Source organism: Odocoileus virginianus, chromosome 4 (genome assembly GCF_023699985.2).
Source record: "Odocoileus virginianus isolate 20LAN1187 ecotype Illinois chromosome 4, Ovbor_1.2, whole genome shotgun sequence".
NCBI classification, from domain to species: Eukaryota; Metazoa; Chordata; class Mammalia; order Artiodactyla; family Cervidae; genus Odocoileus; species Odocoileus virginianus.
The window spans coordinates 65,588,918-65,595,607 of NC_069677.1; the positions used below are offsets into that span (position 1 = coordinate 65,588,918).

General features: G+C 39.3%; 1 pseudogene; it reads left to right on the top strand.

Moving 5' to 3' along the window:
* Positions 1–742: 742 nt before the first annotated feature.
* LOC139034864 (phosphatidylinositol N-acetylglucosaminyltransferase subunit P pseudogene) lies at positions 743–1,195 on the top strand (annotated as a pseudogene).
* The last annotated feature ends 5,495 nt before the right edge of the window (positions 1,196–6,690 follow it).

Here is a 6,690-nt window from a genome sequence, read left to right on the forward strand (position 1 = left end):
AGTTACAGTTAATCTTCAGTTCCAGGGTCAGTTTGTTTGCATTTCTTTGAGGCCAGTTCTTCCAATTGTGGTAGCTTATGTCACGGCTACAGTCTGGTCATCGTGTAATTAGCTTCTTCCACCTGGTGGGGGTTTCAGTATCTGTAAGACAGCTCTCAGGATATGGCTCAGAATATTATCTATTGTCCTTCAGAAGGAACTAAAGGTCCTTGGCTATGCTTAATGAATACATTATTATTATTTGGTCTCCTTTGACTGTTTTCTTTTGTTTTTGTATTTTCTCACTTCCTAAACTTATTCACTGGCTAACATTTTCCCAGACAAAAGGCAGGCTGGGGACATGGGGGTGGGGTGGGGCAAAGATCCTGCTCCATTTCAATTACAGCCATCTGGTCATAAATCTCATTTTAGTTTTTACAAGAGATCAAAGGCTTAAGAATTAAGAATCATAGTCATAACAATTTCCATAATCACCTCACTAGGTAAAAGAGGAGGGAAAAAGATTCAGTATACTCTGTGTTTTCTCTAAGGTATCTTGGCAGGTAAAAATGAAATGTGATTCAGTTTTGCAGATAAGAATTTGTTTGGAGCGTCTTTCTTAAAGACAGTGGTTTCACTCTCTCGCCCTCCTGCGGATCCCCTGGTACACGTGAGCCGAGGCCTCGGCCCTGAGGTGGCCGAACGTGCAGCGGGGGGGAGTTGGCGCTTGGAGGACCCAAGAATATCTAAAGCCAGGGGGAAAATGGTGGAAAATTCACCATCGCCATTGCCAGAAAGAGCGATTTATGGCTTTGTTCTTTTTTTAAGCTCCCAATTTGGTTTCATACTGTATCTTGTGTGGGCTTTTATTCCTGAATCTTGGCTAAACTCCTTAGGCTTACCTTACTGACCTCAAAAGTATTGGGCCGTTGCTCTGCCTGTGTATCTCCTCATTACTGTAGTCATCAGTTACGTCCTCTTATTTGGAATAAACATGATGAGTACCTCTCCACTCGACTCCAATCATAATATCACAGATAACTATGCCAAAAATCAACAGCACAAGAAAGACCAGGAAGAGGCCATCCCAGCACTAAGAGATATTCCTATTAGTGAAGTAAACCAAATGTTCTTTCTTGAAGCCAAATAACTTTACACCAAAAACTTAATTCTATGTGGACTAATACCAAACATTTATTACAAATTTTTGACATAAAGGTTTCGACCATACTAATTTAGACTATCTTTCTGATTAATATCCAGTATTGAAATGTTTAAAAAAAAAAGTAGGTTGAACTTCTTTTATATTAAGTTCTATTAATATTATAAATGTTATCAAATAGTAGTTACTAATGGACAGAATAAATACTGCATTACCATATGGCAAAAAAAAAAAAAAAAGACTGGTTTCTGTAGACTCACAGATAAAGAGAACAGATTTGCGGTTGCCAAGTGGTGGGGGTGTGGGGGACGGGAGAGGGATGGCCTAGGAATTTGGGGTTCAGTTCAGTCGCTCAGTCATGTCCGACTCTTTGCGACCCCATGAACTGCAGCACGCCAGGTCTCCCTGTCCATCACCAACTCCCGGGGTTCACCCAAACCCATGTCCATTGAGTTGGTGATGCCATCCAACCATCTCATTCTCCGTCGTCCCCATCTCCTCCTGCCCTCAATCTTTCCCAGCATCAGGGTCTTTTGAAATGAGTCATCAGGTGGCCAAAATATTGGAGTCTCAGCTTCAACATCAGTCCTACCAATGAACACCCAGGACTGATCTCCTTTAGGATGGACTGGTTGGATCTCCTTGCAGTCCACGGGACTCTCAAGAGTCTTCTCCAACACCACAGTTCAGGCAAACAACATCCTGCTGTATAGCACAAGGAACTATATTCAGTATCTTGTGATAAACCATAATGGAAAAGAATATGAAAAAGAATGTATACATTTATATGTATAACTGAATCACTTTGTTGTATAGCAGAAATTAACACATTATAAATCAACTCTACCTCAACAACAATAAAAAAGAAAAGGATTTCTGTGTCTATTTCATCATTGAAACAGTTCAATAGACCAACTGCAGTATAGGATTAAAAGACAAATTTCCCTCCAGAAATGTTATATGAAAGTATTTGGTTGTACTTACAAGATTATGCAAGACAATGCAAAATTAGTTTCAAACCTCTTGAACTATTTCTGGGTTCTGAAACCACTGATATTATCTGGGGTGTTCGAGCTGTGTAAAAGTTTGATAGAGCTCATATATTTTAGTTAGGGTGTTCTCAGCTGCCATTCCAATAAACAAATAAATAAAAGTGTTTATATGACAAGAGTATATTTTTCTCATGAAGGAAGCCTCAGAACTGGTTCAGTGCTCAACAGTATCATAGAGAATCCAAATTCTTCCCATCTCATTCTCAGTGGGTCAGCTGAGTGTTCCCTCGGGGTCACACAGTGACTGTAGCTGCTCCACAGGGACACATCCCCAAGCAGGGATCGGGGAGCAGGGTTTTCTCACAAATCTGACTCTTTTTATTGGAGTAGAAAACCTTTACCCAAAGCACATACCTCTTTTTCCACTTCTTTCATTGACCAGAAATTGATTCTACAGTACCTTTCACTGAAAAGTGAAAGTCTGCTTTTGGAAAGCTTTTCACCTTTCAATAACCCATGGAACATGAGCTTCGCAGGTTGGCTGAGTGGTAAAGAATCCACCTGCCAGTGCAGAAGTTTCAGGAGACACTGGTTTGATCCCTGGGTTGGGAAGATCCCCTGGAGAAAGAAATGGCACCCCATTTCAGTATTCTTGCCTGAGAAATTCCAAGGACAAAGGAGCCTTGCAGGTTACAGTTCACGGGGTCCCAAAGAGTCAGACGTGATTGAGCACACCACACATATGAGGAGGAACGTTTCCTATTACATAGGGTTTATTTCCTTGAAGTCGTGATAGTTTTCAACCTTATGGGCCATGTGGACTTGTTTACTTTTTCTTTTTAAAAAATATTCATTTGTTTAGCTGTGCTGGATCTTCATTGCAGCATAGCATGTGGAATCTTCAGATGTGGCATGTGAGATCTAGTTCCCTGATCAAGGATTGTACCTGGACCCCCTGCATTAGGAAGGTGGAATCTTTGCCACTGGACCACCATAGAAGTCCCTTGTTTTCTGTTTTGAAGGAAGACCTTTCACTTTTTCTTATGTTATTGTTGGTGATTTCAGGGTTTCTCTTTATTTAGTCAAGTTTGGTAATTTATGTTTTTCTAGAAAGTCATTCCACCTGGTCCAGATTTTTGAAGCCACTGGAATGAGGCTGTATGTAGCATTAAAAATTAAAAAACAAAAAAAAATCCGCATCCTGTTTTTATTCATAATGAATGTTATTGAGTCTTTTTGCTTTCTTTCTTTTCTGGAACATACTTGCCAAAGGCTTTCTATGTTTTGATCTTATCAGAACTTAGAGGCTGAAGCTATTATTTTGGGTGTTCTATTTCATACTATCTACTTTATCTTTATTAATTCCTTCCTTCTATCATCTTTGGTTTATTTTAAAATTTCTAGTTTCTAGAGTTGAAGGCTAAGTTCATTTTCAGCCTTTTTTGCTTTCTGACATCTGGATTTAACATTATAATTTGGTCCCTGAGAAACTATTTTGTTATGACTCAGGCTGAGGTGCTTTGTTCCCTTTTGTCACTGATTTCTAAGTAATTCTACTGCCCCCACCCTGTGGGAGAATTATAATTCCTTATCCCATTGATGCTAGACTTGGCCATGAAACTAATACTTTAGCCAATAAAACATGAGTGCAAGTGAAGCCTACCTTTTACGCGTCACAGTGTGGTTCCTTCATCTTTCTTTTGCTTTGACAAAAAGACCAGCAAAGTCTAGATAGGGCTGCTCCTTCAGCCTGCACATCAGACTGAAGGTGATAAAAGATTGGCCACCCACCTGGAATAGTGATGTAGTGTCAGTAAGAAATATATATTTGCTGTTTTAAACTCCTGATACCGCCTTAAATGCTTCAGCATGAATTTCTAAAGAATAAGAACATCTTCCTATATAGCCAAAATGACATTTCACATCTAAAAATATTAATGATGATTTCTTAATATTATCCAATACTTAAAACATATTTAGAACTCCTCTGGTGGTCCAGCAACGTTAAGAGTCTGCCTGCCAATGTAGGGGACACAAGTTCAATCCCTGGTCTGGAAAGATGCCACATGTGACAGGGTAACTAAGCCTGTGTGCTGCTACTACTGAAGCCTGAGCGCTTAAAGACCACACTATGCAAAAAGAGAAGCCACCACAATGAGAAGTCCAAGAATCACACTAGAGTGTAGCTCCCCACTCATGGCAACTAGAGAAAGAAAGCCTGCAAATAGTGACAAAGAGCCAGCAAAGTCAACAGAAATAAATAAATAAAAATTTTAAAATATTTTAATTTCTTCATTTGGCCTAAAATGTCGTTTATAGCTGGTTTGTACAAACCAGGAACCAATCCAGAGCCACCTGTTCCATATTAAGTGTTATGTTTTTAAATTCTTTTTTAACCTAGAAAGAGTCCCTTTTTCTTTTCTTTTTCCATTTATTTTTATTAGTTGGAGGCTAATTACTTTACAATATTGTAGTGGTTTTTGCCATACATTCACATGAATCAGCCATGGTCCCTTTTTCTTATTACACTGATTTGTTAAAGAGCCTGGGCCAGCTGTCCCAAAGAATGTGTTATCTTTACAATTTGCTTTTCCCCCATATTGATGTTTAGCTTCTCCCTGTAGCCCCCATATTTTGGTAAATAAGTTAGATATATAAGCATTTGTTTGGGCTTCCTGGGTGGCTCAGTGGTAAAGAATCCACTTACCAATGCGGGAGACTCAGGTTCAATCCATGATTAGAAAGATCCCCTGGAGAAGAAAATGGCAACCCACTCCAGTATTCTTGCTTGGAGAACCCCATGGACAGAGGAGCCTGGTGGTCTACAGTCCACAGGGTCAAAAAAGAGTCGGACATGACCTACTGACTAAACAACAACAATAACAAAAACATGTGGTTAGATTTGAGTTAAATATTTTTAACTAGAGCACAATATACCTGATGTTGTCTATTTTGTATTGTACCACATCAAAAGACACATACAGTGGATTATCTCACCATTAGTCATCTAATAGGACAGAGGAACATGAGGTTAAGGTGGGAGCAGTCTGATCCCTCCATTATCAGTTATGTTTTTATCTCTTGTGACCAGAAAATAACCCAAATGTTACCACTTTGATACCACATGAATAACCATTAGCATCCATCCATAGAGATTTTTTTTAAACAATGAAAACTTTAAAAAAATATTTTTAATATTTATTTTTATTTATTTATTTTGCTGTGCCAGGTCTTAGTTACCACATGTGGGATCTCGCTTCCTGACCAGAGATTGAACCTGGGCCCCCTGCACTGGGAGCTTGGAATCTTAGCCGTTGAACCACCGGGGAAGTCCCATACATGGAGGTTTTAACAATAGCTGATAATCCTTGCCTGAAAAATCAGTTCAGTTGGACCTATAAAGTGACTCTTCTGTAAAGTAGAGCTTCCCCTTCTCAATGGAGTCATTTGGTTTCTGCAGTAAAGTTGCTACTAGAAAGATGGGACAAGCACTTGATTCTTCTTTGTTATGTACTTCCAAAGCAAAGAGTTGGTTCAAATGTGACAAATGAGTGATTCCCTGGATTTACCGTGTCATTATGGGCTTCTGGATTCTCTGAGATTTGATATGTTTCAATCAAATAGTGTATTCCTCTTTTTGATGTTCAAATTGTTTCTAATACAATCCCTAATAAAATGATTGATTCTAGTAGAATCCTTCAGATGGAAAAACAGAAGCAAAGAGACCCAAATCACTGGACTCAGTAAGTCAATAGAAAGGTCAGAAAGGGGAAAAATGGGATAGAGGGCCAGAACACAGACATAGGTCTCCATTTTCCTCGGAGAGGTTCACAGTGCATCACTGTGAATAAGATGGATCTGATTTGTTCTTCTAAATAACAACCCAAAGAATGTTCTCAGAATCACTTTGATAGAACCAAGAATCACTATCACTTATCAGATATACCAAAATGGCGAAACTGTTTCCACCACCACTTGCTTGAGTCAGGGGTGATGGGTTTATCTCTGGAATGTAGACTGTGAACACCATAGGGAAAATCAGATCAATCACATCCCCCCTTCAAACAGACACATTATTCTGGTGAAATAAAGAACTACACACACACACCTCCAGTGATATACCATCCATTTGGGAATACTCATTCCATTAACAAATATTTATTGATGAGGTAAAATGATGGGGCAATAAATATTAGCTATCAAATTATCAACAACTGAGATTCATAAGAGAGAGGAATCCTTTGTAGCTGTGGAGGCCAGAGAAGTTTCACTGAAAGAGATAGGGTTGGAATGAGGCTTTGAAATCTGGGCAGTAGTTGACAGTAAGAAGCTGTGTGTTGGGAAGGCTGTGAGCACCAGCTGTGAGAGGGCAGACAGTTTTATGCAGGATTCTGCAGTGCCTAAGATTTCAGACACTGATGGAGAAAACGGAATGTTCCTATACTGTTGGTGGGAATGTAAATTGGAGCAGCCACTATGGAGAAAAGTACGAAAGCTCCTTCAAAAACTAAAAATAGTTACCATATGATTCAGCAATCCCATTGCTGGGAATATATC